This window comes from Aquarana catesbeiana, linkage group LG07 (genome assembly GCF_042186555.1).
Source record: "Aquarana catesbeiana isolate 2022-GZ linkage group LG07, ASM4218655v1, whole genome shotgun sequence".
NCBI lineage: Eukaryota > Metazoa > Chordata > Amphibia > Anura > Ranidae > Aquarana > Aquarana catesbeiana.
This window is the reverse complement of record NC_133330.1, coordinates 125,050,998-125,071,663: the sequence shown is the minus strand read 5'-3', so window position 1 is coordinate 125,071,663 and position 20,666 is coordinate 125,050,998.

The following is a 20,666-nucleotide window of genomic DNA, read 5'->3' as shown; positions in this document are numbered from 1 at the left end:
ATACTGTATATTGTGTTTTGACTTATATACCCATCTGCTCCATTTATCAAGTATCGCTCGATTATTTATTTTGGCTATTAATTGAAGGAAGGCTCCAATCAATTCTTATCTGTTATCTTTTAATGCACCCTATATTTAACTTGTAGGTTGTTCTAAGGCAGTTGTGGGTTCTGCTAACCAACTAGACCATACCCTTTCATATTTATTTGGACAACCCCTATTAAAATACATATCCTTATACAATGGTAAACTACTATTTACTAAATACTTCCAAAGGCCACTGAAGGAGGAGCTGGCTTTTTCCAGTTAAAATTATTGTAAAGCTTTGATTATAAAAAAATGAAAATAACAAACATGTCATACTTACCTTCACTGTGCAGCTCGTTTTGCACAGATTGGCCCCGAACACCGTCTTCTGGGGTCCCTCGACAGTTCTCGCAGCTCCTCCCCACATCAGATATGCCCTAGAAGAAGCGCTCTCCTGGGGGGTTACCTTGCGGGCGTGCTCCCGAGTCCATAATTTGGCGTCCATAGCCGCTAAATGTATAACTCGGCTCCGCCCCCCGGCACCCGTGTCATTGGGTTTGATTGACAGCAGCGGGAGCCAATGGCTGCGCTATTATTAATCTATCCAATCAAGAGCCGAGAACCCCGGGCAGAGGGACAGTGCGTCCCTGCCGGGTGAAATTCTGAGGCTCAGGAAGGTAAAACGGGGGGGGGGCGGTCACTGCCAGGTGTTTTGTGTTTTTTCACCTTAAGCACAGGATACATTAAGATGAAAAAACACAAGGGTTTACAATGTAATTGCCTTTCTAGCATAGAAAAGGAGCAAACTTATTTATGTTCTTTTTGCAATTGTGGGAATAATATTTCCAACTAGCCCCAACAAACAAATCTCCATATTTCATCTCAGAGTAACAGATGTGACTTCAGCAATCACCTTCAAAACCTCTAACCAAAACACAGCGATAGTGGGGCAAGTCCAAAATACATGAGTAAAATCTCCTGGGGAATAACCACATCACCAACACTCCTGAGAATGCATTGGACTCGTTTTATGTAACCTATATGGTGTGTAATACGCTCTATGAATTATTTTAAATTGTAGAATTCGATCTCTAAGAGAGACCAATACCTGAAAAGAAAACCCCCATACATCCTCCCATTCCCCTTCATCTAACTCCGGAATGTCTACCTTCTCATTTCAGGTAGCAACGCTGTAACAAGGTGATCATATAGACTTGAAATAGGTTTTTTTAAACAGCCTTGTTCTAAATTAGACTCTACAAATTAAAATGGGCCCTGAAAAAATTGACCATGAAGAGCATGAGAGCTGCATATATAAAAAAAATAACTCTCAGGAACAATACATTCTTTAAACGATTTCGTAAGTGATAATACCATTCCCTGGTGCATCACCTGGCCAACCGTTTTTACATTAAACTCAGCCCAGGCTCCTGCATCTGGGATAGAACCTAAGTGGGGCAACTGGGGATTACCCCACAAAGGGGTATCAAGAGATAGAGCCGACTTAGGATATTTTTCATAAATCAACCCCATCTTCCAGGCCCTAATAGTTGTTACCATCGAGGGAGTCAACTTATGTGATACTTTAAGCCCGCAGAATAAAAGTAATCGGATTACCTCAATAGAGTGGACTACCGCAGTTTTTAACATTGTAGAGGAATTATACTTATCTGGCTTTAGCATTTTGGCAACCATTGTGGGGAATTTCAAAATAAATATATACATTTTGGAAGAATCTTAATTTTTATTAAAAATATTCGACCCAATAATGATAAAGGCAATAAATAAAGAGACAATCCTATGAGACACCAATTCTTAGATGCTAAAACATAAATAAAATACTTAAAGCTGCTAGCGTTACACATGTCACATATATCGTGCAAAATAAATTATAAATATATATACGCTACGCTAAAAGGTATGTATAATGCCCCGTACACACGGTTGGACTTTGTTCGGACATTCCGACAACAAAATCCTAGGATTTTTTCCGAGGGATGTTGGCTCAAACTTGTTTTGCGTACACACGGTCGCACAAAGTTGTCGGAATTTCCGATCGCCAACCACGCGGTCACATACACCACGTACGACGAGACTAGAAAAGGCCAGTTCAGAACCAAGCGTGGCACCCTTTGGGCTCCTTTTGCTAATCCTGTGTTAGTAAAAGTTTGGTGAGAGACGATTCACGCTTTTTCAGACTCGTGGTTTTCAGATCGTTTTCTGCCGTTCAGTTTGTGCTTGTGGGTTTGTATCTGCTCTTCAGTGCGTGCAAGCAAGTACCATTGACTTGTCAGTGTGTTCTTGTGCGTTCGTTACTGTTTTTCAGGTCGCTCTTCACAGGCCTTGCTGTTCTTCAGTGCGTTCTGTTACTTCGTTCTGAGCAGCCGACCGTTTTCTAGCCATATTGCGTATGCGCACTCCTTGTAGAGTTCGTGCTGTGCAGGGGCTTGGTGTTGGGGTCCTGACCTTGACACAAGTCCAGTCCATGAACAGGGTGAGGAGGAGTTCATGGACCAAGAATTGGTTGCTTCAGCGTGACCAGTTCTCTCATATGCCTTTGCTCCGTGAGATCCGTGAGAATAATCCTGATGATTTCAGGAACTTTCTCAGGATGACGGACCCCGCATTTCACCGTCTGCTGGCTTTGCTGACCCCATATATCAGCAGGCAGGATACCTGCATGAGGCAAGCCATCACTCCGGAGCAGAGGCTTGTCGCTACCCTGCGGTACTTGGCGACGGGGAGAAGTCTGCAGGACTTGAAGTTCTCGACAGGCATCTCCCCCCAGGCTCTGGGTATCATTATCCCAGAGACCTGTTCTGCCATCATCCAGGTCCTGCAGAAGGAGTATATGAAGGTAAGATTTTAGTCCTTTAATATCACATTTTATTGTATTTAATGTTTGCTAATATCTTGTATTTCTTTCCTCATTCCCTAATTACCATGATTGGAATATGCTGTGAATGTCCCCTTTGTCCTCATGCATGCTGGATTTTTATGTAATTAATTTTTTAGGTCCTTCATACAGCTTGTCCTTCACTAACCTCCCCAGCATGCTCTACGGGCCCTATTTTCACCTCATGTAGTCACTTAAAACAATGTATTTTATCATCTCCATAGTAGTGCTTTACCCCAAACACCCCCTAAAATGTTTTGAAATGTTATTTTAACTTTAAATTCAGGCAGAGTGGCAGAGGCTTTTTTTTTGTGGTTTTCCCAAATCATTTTTAGTAACCCTCCCTCCCCCAACTGCTAAGTCAGCTGATCCCAATTCTCTATCTATCCTCAATCATCTATCTGATGACTTTGCCAAACCCATACACACTACACCCATCTCTTTAGTGGTCAGATTTATGGATGAATTCCCCAAAGCATGTAGTGCAAGGGCCTGCCTGTATACTTTCAAATGGTACTGTTTAAACTTTTTAGATCCTATTATTATCTTGATAGGTAATAGCAGAATGTCCAAATGTGCTCAAATGTGTACAGTGTGTATTTATATCTTTGTATTATGACATTTCTTACCTGTCCAGTGGGCTGCCAATAGTGTAACTAAGGAGGGGCTGTTCCAAGTAATACCCTGTATTTAGGCATTCATCTCTCAATGAAGTGGAGAGGGTTACCTGTCCAAGATTTCCCCACCCCCCATAATGTTAGAAATGGTCCATGAGAGGGGGGGGGGAATATGATAGGTGTACCTTATACTTTGGTGTTGTTAAATTCCCCTTAATAAATGCTATCTGGAGGTTGCCCCAGAATGTTTGTGCCTAATCTGCTTGCCATGTTTCTGAGCAAAAATATTAATTTTTATTTTTTTCCTCAACAGTTTCCTTCCATGCCACAGGAATGTGGCCTCCCACTTTGCCCAGAGGTGGGACTTTCCTAACTGCGGAGGGGAAATTGATGGGAAACACGTCCACATCATTCCACCACCCAACTCGGGGTCATACTATTTCAATTATAAGGGTTTCAATAATATTGTGATGTTGGCGGTGGTGTCGGCTAATTACGACTTCTTGTATGTGGATGTGGGGAAGAATGGCCAGATATCCGATGGTGGAGTCATCGCCCAGACGGAGTTCTACAGGCATCTCCAGAATGGTAGCTTGGACTTGCCAGCTCCAGAGGACAATGTGGAAGGACTCCCATTCGTGTTCGTTGCTGATGAAGCGTTTGCGCTGGGGGACCATCTTATGCGGCCATTCCCGATGAGGACCCTCACCCCGGAACAGAGGGTTTTTAACTACCGGCTGGCCAGAGCCCAAAGAGTGGTGGAGAACACATTTGGAATCCTGGCCAGCCGGTTCCGCCTATTTCTGACACCTATCCATATGGCAGAGTATAAACTTAATCATATAATCATGGCGTGCTGTATTCTCCATAATTTTTTACGGAAACATTTGGCCAACTATGCTGGCTCAGTTGGGCCTGAGGCCGGAGTGATACCTGAAACAACACTGACGGCGCTTGAAACCTGCCGTCCTGGCTTGCCCTCCCTGAGTGCCCGTGATGTCCGGTTACGATACCTGGAGTTCTTTGCGGGTAGGGGGGCCATCTATATGCCTGCAAATTTGTGAAGCCTTTTTCAAATAAAAAAGCAAAAAAAAGAAATTCTTTGTGGACATTTACTGCTTGTGTTTGTTTTAGCTGACCCTGACAGAAATGTGTTGAGTCCAGAAAATGGCGTGATTGTGTAATCTTATACAAAGCACTGTTGGCTGTTATTTACTAAAGGCGTATACACTTTTTATACTACAAGTGCTCTTGAAACTGCAATGAAAATGCTCTTGTAGTGCAAAGAGGATTTGCCCTTAGGAAATAACCACCATTTTCTCAGAAAACAGCAATTACATCACCACAAAAGTGTTGTAGCGTTGAGACAATAATCCACACATTCTTGATTAACAAACTTTTTAATACCTGCACAATCACATGTGCATTTAGAAACGTTTTTTAAAACAAACCAACATGATTGTTGTATAACAATTTTTGGGGTGGCATTATCAAAAATAGAAATGTCCATTTACGATAAAACAGGCCTGTGTAAAACCAACAAGAAAAACAAAAAACTTGAACTTACAAAGTTCACATTTGGTAAAACTTGAAGGCAATATCAGACATGAGTATTTAGGAACTGTGTTTGATATTGCGTTCAGATGGGGTCAAATCACCCCTTGAAAAGCCAAATTTTTAAGATGCACACCAATTTACGAATGTCAACATGTGCTAGCTGCCATCACGGGGGATCAAGGGATGTGTTTTGTGGGAGCAAGCCCTTCCTCACCGCTACTTTATTATTGAGGAAGGGGTTGCACCCCCAAAACGCGTCCATTGATCTCCCGTGATGGCAGATAGCACACGTTGGCACACTGTGTGCATCCTCCAAATTTGGCTTTTCGAAACATTGCTAAAAAATTTAAAACATTGTACCACACAAAAACAAAAGTGATTTTGTGGGGTTTTAAATTCACCCCAAAACATCAATGATGTTATTATTTTTTTGAATCACATCATTGATTTTTTTCTTGATGTTTTCCAATTCTAAATTACACCCTATGATCTCCCCGATCAGGATCTGGGCACTTTCTGATGTGAAAGGATCTTGATCCCTAACCTCACGATCACCTAAAAAGAGAGAAACCAAATAAAAACAGATATCAAAAATCTGCCAGCATCCATCTCTTACCTGAGTCTGTGGTCGCAGACACTCACCTGTTGTGGTGCCAATTTCCACCACATCTTCTTCCTCCTCCTGCTCCGCTTGTGTTGGGGGTATTTCACCTTCTTCCAGAGGTGGGGGGTCTCTGGTCTCCTTGGATGAGGGGTGTCCTCCGAGTCTTTTCTCCCCTATGTAAAACAAAAATGGTATAACTAGCACACAGATATTTGATGGCAGAACTATAAATAGGAAACATTGCTTGGAAGTGGGGTACAATTGTCAATTTTAGCAGAGTTCCAAGATGTCGCTTTTTTATTGTCCTTTGTCAAGTTTCAATACTTTACCTGTTTAGTACAAGCTTCACAGATGGAGCCCCCCCTATAGTATACACTGGAGCACCTGTGTGCCCCCCCTAATAAAAATGGTGTTCTTGTGTCCCACACTAGTGCTCCAGTGTCCAGATGTAAAAACAGCTGCTGAGTGTCCTCTCCTTACACAGAATCTAGTTTGCATTTCATTCTAGTAACAAACCCATCTACACAACCAAATATTTTGCATCCAAGTAGGCCCTAAAAAATGTAGGAAAATGCATATGGCCTAAACAATGGTGTTTTAGAGGGCGAAAAAAAAATGTTTGATACGAACGAATAATGGGCCCATGAACATTAAAATTGACATTTTAAACTGTACATTTAAGAAAAGCATATGGAGTAGCACGAACGTAATAAAGACAAAAAGAATAGGAACACAGCACAACTACTTACTTTTTTGCAGCACTCTCCGGATCTTTCGGTACTGCTCGGGCTCTCTTAATTTGAGGTCCGACCACCGCTTCCTTAGCTGATCTTTCGATCATCGTACCCCGAAATTCCTGTGCAGACTTTTGACCACTTTCGCCATGATCTTGGCCTTTCTGATATTGGGGTTGGGGTAAGGCCTATACTTTCCATCATAGTCGGCCCGCTTCAGGATGTCCACCATCTCCAACATCTCCCCAAAGGACATATTTGTGGCCTTAAATCTTCTCCTTCTGGATCGGGACGTTTCTGTCTCCGGGCTTTCCTCCTCCTCCTCCTCGTTGCTATAATTAGCACGCACCTGCTGTGACTCCGCCATGTGCTCTTCACCCACTGCGCCGAAAGAAAAGGGGCGGGGAATAGACTAGAAAGAACGTCAGGGGCAGGCGGAGTTACACGCATGCGCAGTGTGTATAAAGCGTAACACACGTGCGTATTACGTACGATCTGTGAGCGGAGGAAGGAGCATTGGATGCGCCGATCGTAAGAACAAAGGTAAGAGACAAACTTGTGCCTATACTGCTTCTAGATTGAGGCCTATATTGTAACAAGATTAGGAGAGTTTTGTCTGACATTAGGCTTTGTCTTGTGTTGTGTCTTGCAGTGAACATGGATATCTTATTACAAGATAATGACTTCATGTCAATATTCATTGACATGTTCAGGGAGCTGCCCTGTTTGTGGGAGATCAACCACCCACATTACAGGAACCAAAGAGGAAGGCAGCACTGGATCAATTGTTGGAAATTGTGAAGCAGGTGATCCCCACGGCAGACATCACATATTTGAAAATCTTAATTGGTGGCCTGAGGAGCACATATGTAAGGAAGCGCAAGAAAGTCCAGGATTCGCAGAGATCCGGAGCAGCAGATGACATCTATGTCCCCAGGATGTGGTACTATGACAGGCTGCATTTTCTGGCATGAATGAACCCAGGCCATCACTCTCCAGTCTTCCTTCCACGCTTCCTTCACCCCTGACTGAGGCTTCTGACGCCCAACCTGGGCCTTCCAGGCAACAACATGTGGAGGAGCCCAGCTTGAGCCAGGTATAGCATTCCTCTAAATAGTTCAGGTTGTCCAATCAATGATGTTAACTAGATGTTAGTTTGGAGTACTAATTTAGGATTGTGATTGATGATGCAAAAACTAAAACCATGTCCCTTTTTCATACACAGGGAAGTCTCAGCCAGGAGGTGGCCGGGCCGAGCCGGCTGCCTGATATGCCGGTCCCTCCCCAACACCTGGAAAGAGAAAGTGGCAGGAGGAGGAGTGCCCTAGAGGAGGCTGCCATAGGCCTCTTTTGGAGGGCTACAGAGGCCCTGGGAGCACCACACACCGTGGAGGAGGACATTGCTGCCATCATTGCCTCTAAAATGCAGAGGATGGAGGAGGGACAACAACTCATGTGTGAGTCGCTCATATTGGAGGCTCTTAATAAAGGTACGAGGGGCCAAATTACATCTCAGACACACCTTTGCGAACTCACAGATGGTCCTCCTCCTCCACCTGCAGGTCCTCCTCCTCCTCCTCCTTCTCCTCCAGGTCCTCCCAGTCCTCCTCCTCCTGCAGGTCCTACTCCACCTCCTGCCACATCTCCAAAAGCACAGCCACAGCCCGGAATGAAGCATGGAAGCAAGACCAGAAAGTGAGGACCCTGGATCCAGTTTGGTCGGCCAAAAGATGCAGCCTCTTGTGGTACCACAGCCTGGGGACACAGATGTCATCTGCTGCTTTCCGGATCTCTGGGACTTCTGGATCAGACTGGCCTCCCTTACATATGGACTCCTCAGGCCACCAATTTTGATGTTCAAGAATTGATGTCTGCCCTGGGGGTCCCAGGCTTCGCTAATTTCTCATGTTTATCCAGTGTTGCCTCTCTCTTTGTTTGGTTCTGAGCCCTTAATAAAGGAATTTTGGTTTGAATTATACTTGCCTATGTGTGTTTTACTTCAAAAAGGACAGTTGGTTTGTAAAGATTCAGGTACTTTTAAAAAATACAATGTGAAATTAACAAGGGACACCTACACCAAACAATCTCCTTGAGATTAAATAATAAAAGATATCAATGGTGTTGTGGTAACTTGACACACAAAACACACACAAAAATAGTCTGGAGTAAAACTAAAAATAACATTAAACAAAGATCAGCCTTGGAAAAAATACAAACATAAAATCTAAACCAAAAATGGCTTTAAATAAAAAAAAAGAAAACAAAAAAAAAAAAAAATTCTGTCAGATGTGACAAATAACAATATATTCAGGGAATCCCAAGAAAAAAACAAAAAAATAAGTTTGTGAGAAGTGTGTGTGAATATGAGCAGCAAAACTACTTAATTCTTGTCACATTATAAAGAAGAGAGTGCGCTGTATTAAACCATTTTTAACATTGCAGCGTGACGAAAGTGCTGTATCCAGTGCGAACGCTAATTTTACATGACCGAGCTGTTCCGTGTCGAAATTTCTTCTGAGCATGTGTGGCACTTTGTGCGTCGGAACAGGCCACACACGGTCGGAATTGACGCGATCGGATTTTGTTGTCGGAAAATTTTATATCCTGCTCTCAAACTTTGTGTGTCGAAAAATCCGATGGAAAATGTCTGATGGAGCCCACACACGGTCGGAATTTCCGACAACACGCTCCGATCGGACATTTTCCATCGGAAAATCCGACCGTGTGTACGGGGCATAAGAAGTGCACAGTAAATAATTGATCTCAAATTAAATAAATAATGAACCAGTGAATTATAAATATTAATACACATATATCATACTAGGGATATAGTTAAAGTGCCAAGTGCATAACTGTGTATTACAAGCCAAAAAATTAAATAAATAATAATAATAAAAAAAATTATATATATATATATCTATATATATATATATATAGATATATATATATAGATATATATATATCTATATATATATATATATAGATATATATATAGATATATGGATATATATGGATCTCAGGAAGGGCGTAAGCTGACTAGCCCGAAACGTAATCCATCCATCCATCCATATCTGAATCTACTCATGTCTGAAACTGTGTAAGCATTTGTTGCTTCTTGATATTGCTTGAAAGGATTATACTTGCTTTGTAAATCTCTCCTGAAGATATTGTGAAATAAAGCAAAGAAGTTTTTAAGTGCAGCAACCTCTTGGACTTTTTTTCTATATATAAGGTCGGTGGGAAGACCTGATTGCTGGCACTAAATTGTAAGCAGAGTGCGGTTCTCCTCTACAAGTGAATATATTTTCCCCTGGGAACAAGCACCAGCTACTATCAAGGAATCATTGCAAGGATGGCAACAGGTGGCTCGTACTCATTCTCTGAAACAGAGGCTTCAAGGATCTTCACTGACACCATGGGATCCAGGGATTTTCTGATCCAATCCTCCTCTATACAACTTACCAGCAAAATGGAGAAACTAATGCAAAGAGCCATCACCATGGAACTCCACGAGGTAACGTTAGCGGAATACTATAAGTTACAAATGATACCCAGAGGGCTGAGGGTTCTCTTTTCACAGAACAAGGACTTTAAAACCAAATTTGCCCAGATCCTCAATAAATGTTCCTTTGATATCATGACATTAACTGTGCAATTTTTGCAACAAGAGAGGACTCTCGTACAGCAGGAGATTGCTGAACTTGAAAGGCAGTTACAACAATGTTCTAATCAAGAGGAACTACAGGAATTCAAGAAAATTAATAATGATAAATTAGAAAGATTTCGCACCAATATTCAATTCCGTAAGCGTACAAAACTTGAACGAGATCGGGAAGATTATAAAAACGATCGTGTCTACAACTGGACTGATCCTACATATTACCATTCAAAGGGCTACAGAAAAATACAACGTAAAAATCTGGCTAGCTCAAACTCCTCTATGACTACTGGATCATCCACCAGTGTATCAACTACTCCTTTTTTACCAGGGAACCTGACCGAATCCGGACCAGGAGGGGCGGTCGGCGAACAAAGAAAAGACACAGCAGGGGGTGTAACCACCAGACGCCAGAACCGCCAGAGACACTAGATGAAAACCTGGTACATAACATTTCTTCTATTGTTTTGTCTAAAACTGAACTAAGTGTTTTGAATAAGGGTTTGGGCTTTTGCCCTAAAGAGAAAATGAATGATTTTGTACTTAAACAGGATTTATATAGATTTTTTAGACAACTAAGATTTAAAGCGTACTATTCAGATGTGTCCACTGCCACAACTAAAGAATTATCAAAATTATCAATCAAAAACATGGGTTTAAAACCAAAAAGCACTAAAGTACCACCCACTTCATGTGCTGCTGTAGAGGTATATATAGAGAAAGTGGAAAATGACATAAAAAAATTTTTGTGTGATAGAGATAAGAGAGACCATATACCTCACAATCTAAATAGAGATGAGATTGCAGCGTTAAACTCCTTGTCAGTCCGGCGTGATATCACTATCAAGCCGGCTGACAAGGGGGGAGCTATTGTGGTAATGGACACATCCATGTATGAAAATGAAGTTATGAAACATCTTAGTGATACTCTTACTACATAAAAACAACCTTAACTAAGGCAGTTAAACAAAAAATCATTGATGATGAAACTATGGAGTTTTTGATATGTGAATATCCGGTTACACCGGTACTATATATGTTACCAAAAATCCACAAAGACCCCAAAAATCCCCCGGGACGTCCCATTGTATCAGGGATGGAATCTGTGACAACACATCTAGCACAATACCTGGATAAGTGTCTGACACCATTGCTATTAAACACTAAATCATTTATAAGAGATACTACTGATTTTTTGTCAAAAATTCAAGATATAAACTTGTCACCGGATTCCATCCTGATATCATGGGACGTCTCTAGTTTATTTACTATTATTCCACATGATTTAGGAATAGAGGCAGGTCAGCGATTGTTAATTCAATCAGGCATCTATAAAACCGAACAAATTTAATTTCTGCTTGACCTTTTGAAAATTACTCTTGAGGAGAACTATTTTCTTTTCAGGGATACTCATTTCTTGCAACTGAACGGAGCAACGATGGGTTCAAATGTTGCACCCCCATATGCGAATTAATTTATGAATATGATAGAGACATCCTTTATTTATGTCAATGATTTATTTTTAAAACATTGCCAATGTTGATACAGATTTGTGGATGATATTTTCGCTATATGGGATGGTAACATGGAAAGCCTATACTTATTTGATAAATACATTAACTATTTAGTACCTGGATTAAAGTTTAACATTGAAATTGGTAAAAATTAGATCTCTTTTCTTGATACTCTACTTAAATTGAACAATGGGCAGATTACTACCGACTTATATGTGAAACCCACGGACCGTAACCAATTGCTACATTTTAATAGCTTTCATCCCCCAAACGTTTTTTCATCCATCCCAAAAAGTCAGATGATGAGGGTACAGCGGATCGTGAGCGACCCGCTGTGCCGTGATCAGAGACTTAATGAAATAAAAAACAAACTTACTAGTAGAAGATACCCACAAGCTTTAGTTAATATCGATTATCCTCATACAGATTATAAGAGACCACCCCAAAAGGAAAACAAGAGAATCCCCTTTATTATGCAGTACCATCCCTTCTCCAACAAAATCAACCAAATTGTCAAAAGATATTGGAATCTTTTAAGATCCAGTTACCCCATGGTACAGGAATTCTGGAATCCACCCATGCCCTCCTATAGAAAAGGTAGAACGATACGAGATCGATTGATTAAATCTGATCAACCTGTGGCTGCAGCAGCCAAACTAACCTTTCTAGGACCAAAAAATCTGGGATTGTATCCCTGTTTGTCATGCATACAATGTAACTCTATGATTAAAGGTAAATACTTTACACATCCACATAGGGGTTTTAATATCCCCATATGGGGTTACTATACATGCCAGTCTTCATATGTAATTTATGCCATAAAGTGCCCGTGCGGTTTAGTTTATGTAGGGGAGACTACACAAAAAATAAAAGACAGGATAGCGAGACATAAATACTCAATACGAGATAAATTAACCCAATTACCGTTGGCGAGACACTTTTTGGAATTTGGCCACAATGTATCACAATTAAAATATATGGTCCTAGAAGGGATTGAGAAAAATAGGAGGGGAGCAACCGTGAATTGAAAAAGAAAAAGAGAAGTATACTGGATACATTTTTTAAATACTATTGCTTCATATGGCTTAAATGTTGATTTGGATCTTTATTTATTTGTTTAATTGTTGGAATAAGCATTTAAAAGTAGCCAGATAAAATAACTTTATGATGGGGATATCTTTTTGTTTTTACTCATGAATGTACCATTTTCCTGCATTTTTATAGGTATTCTGAATATATTATAATGCGAGTGAGGAGAATGAGAGATTTGACACCTGCTGCTTATCCTTGCTTTAATGGCATGTTATAGAAACATATGCATATATAGATGTTAAATGGTATGCGATTTGAACTAATTAGCCATATTGATTCCATATGTGAAGTACTTCACTAAACCTGTATTTAAATGAATGATTGGAATGAAATCTTCAGATGTGTTTCAATGGATCTCAGGAAGGGCGTAAGCTGACTAGCCCGAAACGTAATCCATCCATCCATCCATATTTGAATCTACTCATGTCTGAAACTGTGTAAGCATTTGTTGCTTCTTGATATTGCTTGAAAGGATTATACTTGCTTTGTAAATCTCTCCTGAAGATATTGTGAAATAAAGCAAAGAAGTTTTTAAGTGCAGCAACCTCTTGGACTTTTTTTCTATATATAAGGTCGGTGGGAAGACCTGATTGCTGGCACTAAATTGTAAGCAGAGTGCGATTCTCCTCTACAAGTGAATATATATATATATATATATATATATATATATATATATATATATATATATATATATATATATATATTAATTAAAAAAGCAGCAATATATCAAAGTGCTTCTGTGCTTTCATATAGTGTCCAAATAAGTCAATAATGATCGCACTTTCATACAGTGTCCAAATATGTCAATGACCATGCTGAAAAACAATGCTGTAAGTGATTTAAATCATATAACAAAGTGCTCATGTGCATGTAAGTAGCGACCAGTTGCGTCACTAATCCAGTATTGATAAAGGTACGTGTAATCCAAAAGCTGTGATCCAAGCCGTGCTAAGGTGTCATCACTCAGGTGCCCCCCTTAGGTAATAAATGCTCACCTTGGAGCATGCGACTTTGCGATTAAGCTAAGTTAAAACACACATGTGAACCGCCTCTGGGCTCTATGATGGTATTGGGCTACTGGATTCCTCAGCATACACCAACCGGGATATGAAACAAGATGCCTGCCGTGCCGTCCTGACCCCTCCCCAACGCGTATCGATGCAGGGATTACTCATCTTCTTCAATCTGGAAAAAAAAGAAGCTTGGTATTTTCATATTGTAAATCTGACTTCACCCGGGATGTTAGAATGCGATCTCGGTCCTGATAATTTAACAGGCGAAGAAGAAAGGGATGGGGGGGGGGGCTGGTTTGGGGGCTGTTAAAGGGATTCTATGTGCTCATTCCACCACAAAGGTGGGTGACATATCTATAAGTTTCAACACGGTAATCAAAAGCTGTTCCGCAAATTCCACTGGTTTAGTACCCTCAACCAGCTCTGGCAAACCGAATATCCTAACGTTATTCCTCCTTAGGCGGCCCTCCGTATCCACTGCCTTCTCCTGCAATGCTCGAACCTGCATTTTGACTGTTGAAACACGGTCCTCCACCTCTGAAATCCTGCATCTAACTTTATCAAATTCCTGTTTTATTACATTAATTTCTATAACCAGAAGATCCATTTTAGTTGTAAGAGTCTCTTTCCATGCTTTAATGGCCTCAAGACTGTTTATTCTGGAAGGGGCACTCTCCAATCCATCCCCTGTTGCTGTCTGTGTACTAGCAGCCATGACTGCACGAGGAGACCTCGCTGTTTGTTTATTCCCTAAAGGAGAGGGACAGGGAGTACTTGCAGTTGTTCATGCAGAGCGCGGCTTACCTGGGGCCATCTAGAACTCCCAGCACAAGGATTCCCGGTCTCTACAACGATTGCAGGAGAGGATGGAGATGGTCAATGCTGCCTACTTCCACTCCATAGAGCCCCGCTCTCCTGGGATCTCGCCGCTCTGCCTACAGAGAGGCTCAGGACCAGCCGGAAGCCGAAGAGGAAAACCTCTGGGACACCTGACTGCGCCAGATCAAAGCCCGACCAGTCTAGTGTCTCTGCCACATGTGGGTCGGATCACCAGAGATCTCCCAGGGAGACCGACACTGTTCTCAGCCCTAAGGGAACAGGACAAACCTCCACAAAACCCCACTGGAAGTCAGGTACGAGCGGAGCTCCAGCTTTCAGGGTCCAACTTGCTCTCACATCTTAGTCATGCCCCCTATTTATTTCAACCATACTTACCTTGCAGCACATGTCTTTTGGAAGGGCAAATTACCATTTACTTTACCACTCATCATTGATCTTTAAAAGCTTAGTGTTATTTTCTTACTAATTTTCAACAAGTTTTTAATTTTCATGATTGAGAGTGTGAAGTTGATCTATTTTTTTTATATAACTCGCACTCTCAATTTCTCTCATTGAAAACATATTTCAACATAATATGTTCAAAGGTTGCCTACCCCTGCACTAGAGGGGGATCTTTTTTTGAATAAAGGAACACAAGAATACTTTCATAGTTTTACAATGTGCCCTAATTCACAAAATGATCTCGCTCTTATGCAATGTTACAAATTATTTACATTCCAGGGCTAAGGACATGACCTTTACACACTGAAACATTGTTCCCTAACTGCAAGTGTTTGGTCCCTTTCACACGAAGGGTCTGATGTGGTCCACCTGTCAGTTTTTTAGGAGGACCTGATCGGATGGTTTATTCACCTTTATAGACATAGAATGATAGATCCCTTTTTTTTTTTTTTTTTTAGTGAGCTGGATCGGACCGAAGGTAGGCAGGTGTAAACATACACAAGTCCATTTACACCCACTGGTCAGTGGAATCTATCCTTCTATGCCTAGGTGGATCAGATCGGAGGGCAGTTCAGCGTAAATGGACAATGGAGTCATTGAGTCTCTTTACTCCCCTTGTACTTTGCTAGTTTCCTGCTCTCTCCTAAGTGTAAACCAAATAGAAGGATACTAACGTCGCCTTGATCCACCTCCACCCATCTACTCTTTGCTAGTGCCTGCACCTCTTTGTCTCCACCCGCCTCTGTGCTGGCCCCTGCCGGCACCTGCCATGTACGTTCCTGGCTCTCCTTTAGTATGGAGGGACTTCTCAGTGCTGACAGTTGCTTCCCCAGATTCAGAACCTGGGCTTCCAGGGAAACAATGTGCTTAAATTTTGCACAACAGTATTCGCCCTCGATCGGATGATCAAGGAACGCATACATGCAGCAAGATGTACAAAGAGTCGCCTCTCCACACCCGCCGGGCATCGTACCTATTAAATTTAGTGAGGATTTGGGGATTTTACCCTGTCCAAATTACCTAACAGCTAGCTTCCTTGCACTAATACTCAAGACAATACACAGGTACACAACAAGACAATACACAGATGCACGTTGGCACCAATGACAAAGTCAGAGGCAGATGGAGTGTCCTAAAGAACGATTTTAGGGACTTATTAGCTAAATTGAGGAAAAGGACCTCCAAGGTAGTATTCTCAGGAATACTACCGGTACATCGAGCCAACCAGAAAGGCAGAGGGAGATTAGGGAAGTAAACAAGTGGCTGAAGAGCTGGTGTAGTAAGGAGGGGTTTGGGTTCCTGGAGGACTGGGCCGACTTCTCAGTCGGTAACTGGTACTATAGAAGGGACAGACTGCACCTAAATGAGGAGGGTGCAGATCTGCTGGGAATGAAGATGGCCAAAAAGTTAGAGGGGTTTTTAAACTAGGCGATGGGGGGGAGGGTCCAGAGACAGAGATAGCCAGCGCGGAAGATATTCCAGAGGGTAGTATTGGGGGCATTAGTGGTAGGTTAACCAAAGCACAAAAACACAAGTTGAGTATAGTAGGAAGTCCTAGTTGCAATCTCGAAACACCCAATACGAGGACAATATGCGACCGGTCTAAACTATGTGGCATGTTCACCAATGCCAGGAGCATGGCGGACAAGATGGGTGAACTAGAGATACTGTTGTACAAGGAGGATTTGGATTTTGTGGGAATTTCAGAGACCTGGTTCAACAGCTCTCATGATTGGCTGGCAAACATTCAAGGGTATACCCTATACCGCAAGGATAGAGAGGGTAAAAAAGGGGGAGGGGTATGCCTATATATCAAGAATAATGTACAAGTGAATGTGAGAGATGACATCACTGAGGGAGCTAGAGAGGAGGTGGAATCCTTATGGGTAGAGCTCCAAAGGGATGAAGCTAAGGGAAAATAATACTGGGAGTATGCTCTAGGCCCCCTAACCTGAGGGAGGAAGTGGAGACGGATCTCCTATCACAAATTGGATTAGCAGCAAGGATGGGAAGTGTTATCATAATGGGGGATTTTAATTATCCAGACATAGACTGGGCAGAGGGAACCGCGCATTCATTTAAGGCTCGCCAGTTCCTTAATGTCTTGCAGGACAATTTTATGGGTCAGATGGTAGATGCACCAACTAGAAATAAAACATTACTGGATCTACTGATTACCAACAATACAGACCTGATCACGGATGTGGAAATACGGGGCAATTTAGGTAACAGCGATCACAGTTCAATTAGTTTCAGTATAAATCACACAAATAGGAAACATAAAGGGAATACAAAGACACTGAATTTCAAGAGAGCCAACTTCCCTAAACTACAAACATTGCTAAAAGGCATAAATTGGGATAAAATATTAGGAACAAAGAATACGGAGGAGAGATGGGTTTGCTTTAAGAGCATATTAAATAAGGGCATTAGCCAATGTATCCCATTGGGTAATAAATTTAAAAGAGCGAACAAAAATCCTGGATGGCTTAACTCCAATGTAAAAATGCATATAAAAGCAAAGGAGAAGGCCTTCAAAAAATACAAGGTTGAGGGATCATCCTCAGCATTCAGACTTTATAAAGAATGCAACAAAAAATGTAAGGGTGCAATTAGGACGGCTAAGATAGAACATGAAAGACACATAGTGGAGGAGAGCAAAAAAAATCCCAAGAAATTCTTTAAGTATGTAAACAGTAAAAAAGGGAGGACAGACCATATTGGCCCCATAAAGAATGAGGAAGGACATCTGGTTACAAAGGATGGGGAGATGGCGAAGGTATTGAATTTATTCTTCTCCTCAGTCTTCACAAGTGAATCGGGGGGCTTCAGTAACCAAAACTGCAGTGTTTATCCTCATGACACAACACAGGAAGCACCTCCATGGTTAACAGAGGACAGAATTAAAATTAGACTTAAAATTAGACATTAATAAATCACCGGGACCAGATGGCTTGCATCCGAGGGTACTTAGGGAACTCAGTCAAGTGATTGCCAGACCGTTGTTCCTAATTTTTACAGAAAGTCTACTGACTGGAATGGTACCAGCTGATTGGAGAAAAGCCAATGTAGCACCAATATTTAAAGAGGGCCCAAAATACATCCCTGGGAATTACAGACCAGTTAGCCTAACATCAATAGTATGTAAACTCTTGGAGGGGATGATAAGGGACTATGTACAAGATTTTAGTAATAAGAACGGTATCATTAGCAGTAATCAGCATGGATTCAAGAAGAATCGTTCTTGCCAAACCAATCTATTAACCTTCTATGAGGAGGTGAGTTGCCATCTAGATAAAGGAAGGCCCGTAGACGTGGTGTATCTGGATTTTGCAAAAGCATTTGACACAGTTCCCCATAAACGTTTACTGTACAAAATAAGGTCCGTTGGCACGGACCATAAGGTGAGTACATGGATTGAAAACTGGCTACAAGGGCGAGTTCAGAGGGTGGTGATAAATGGGGAGTACTCAGAATGGTCAGGGGTTGGTAGTGGGGTTCCCCAGGGTTCTGTGCTGGGACCAATCCTATTTAATTTGTTCATAAACGACCTGGAGGATGGGATAAACAGTTCAATCTCTGTATTTGCAGACAATACTAAGCTAAGCAGGGCAATAACTTCTCCGCAGGATGTGGAAACCTTGCAAAAAGACCTGAACAAATTAATGGGGTGGGCGACTACATGGCAAATGAGGTTCAATGTAGAAAAATGTAAAATAATGCATTTGGGTGGCAAAAATGTGAATGCAATCTATACACTGGGGGGAGAACCTCTGGGGGAATCTAGGATGGAAAAGGACCTGGGGGTCCTAGTAGATGATAGGCTGAGCAATGGCATGCAATGCCAAGCTGCTGCTAACAAAGCAAACAGAATATTGGCATGCATTAAAAGGGGGATCAACTCCAGAGATAAAACGATAATTCTCCCACTCTACAAGGCTCTGGTCTGGCCGCACCTGGAGTATGCTGTCCAGTTCTGGGCACCAGTCCTCAGGAAGGATGTACTGGAAATGGAGCGAGTACAAAGAAGGGCAACAAAGCTAATAAAGGGTCTGGAGGATCTTAGTTATGAGGAAAGGTTGCGAGCACTGAACTTATTCTCTCTGGGGTAGAGACGCTTGAGAGGGGATATGATTTCAATTTACAAATACTGTACTGGTGACCCCACAATAGGGATAAAACTTTTTCGCAGAAGAGAGTTTAATAAGACTCGTGGCCACTCATTACAATTAGAAGAAAAGAGGTTTAAGCTTAAACTACGTAGAGGGTTCTTTACTGTAAGAGCGGCAAGGATGTGGAATTCCCTTCCACAGGTGGTGGTCTCAGCGGGGAGCATTGATAGCTTCAAGAAACTATTAGATAATCACCTGAATGACCGCAACATACAGGGATATACAATGTAATACTGACACATAATCACACACATAGGTTGGACTTGATGGACTTGTGTCTTTTTTCAACCTCACCTACTATGTAACTATGTAACTAACTACTGGTGATGGCCCACGTGGTGAATATAGAAGTTTTATGATACTCCTCATTACACAGTGGTGAATGTCAGGGGCAGATCCAGAGTCTAGTCTCGGGAGGGGCACTGCCAGAAAATACTTTTTTTTGCGGGCAATTTATCGGGGCAATGGCTGCTGTTGGCTCTTTCATCATCATTGCACCATGGTTGTTATGGTGTCAGGATGATTGAAGCGCATTATTTCTATTAATACATTGTAATGCAGAATCAGTGGGAGCCCCGAGTGCGTCACTTTCCACGTCAACCTGCCTTCAGATGCAGCTTATCACTTGCCACGTCCCTGCCACAAGCTGCGAATTGTCACTTGCCTGCCGCCAGATGCTGATTGTCACTTGCCACGTCACCTGCCACATGTTGCTGATTGTCACTTTCCACACATTGCAGATTACACTTGCCACGTCACCTGCCACACATTGCAGATCACACTTGCCATGTCACCTGCCACACATTGCGGATTATACTTGCCACGTCACCTGCCACACATTGGGGATTACACTTGTCACTTCACCTGCCACATGTTGCTGATTGTCACTTGCCACGTCACCTGCCACACATTGCGGATTACACTTGTCACATCACTTGCCACATGTTGCTGATTGTCACATCACCTGCCACATGTTGCTTATTGTCGTTTGCCTGCTAAGGTGCAGATTGTCAGAGTGAAAGCAGGCAGCAGAGAGATGAGATCTCTCTGCTGCCCATGGCTGTACAGTGAGGGCGGAACTGCAGTGATGCAGGGCGGGCAGTGAGATGATGTCATCTCTCTGCTCCCCACCCGTCGGCTCACTGACTGGCCAGTCTCTCCGCTCACCTGTGGACCGGCTCGCCCCCTCACTTGATGTCTGCCCTGCATGCCTGCACACCTGGTCGACCCCCCCTCACTCATCCATCGATCTGCCCGCTCAGGCTCTCTCTCACCTGCCGATCCCCACTGACTGGCCCGCCTGCTCGTTAACCACACTCGCCCTCCCGCCCGCGCACTCGTCCGCTGACTGGCCTGCCAATCACAAATTTCTCGGAGTGGGCAATTGCCCCATTGCCCCCCCTGGATCCGTCCCTGGTGGATGTCACCTTTTGATTGGGACTGTTGTTTTCATACATGCACATTTTAAATGGATTTATAATTTATATGTACTTTTTTCACA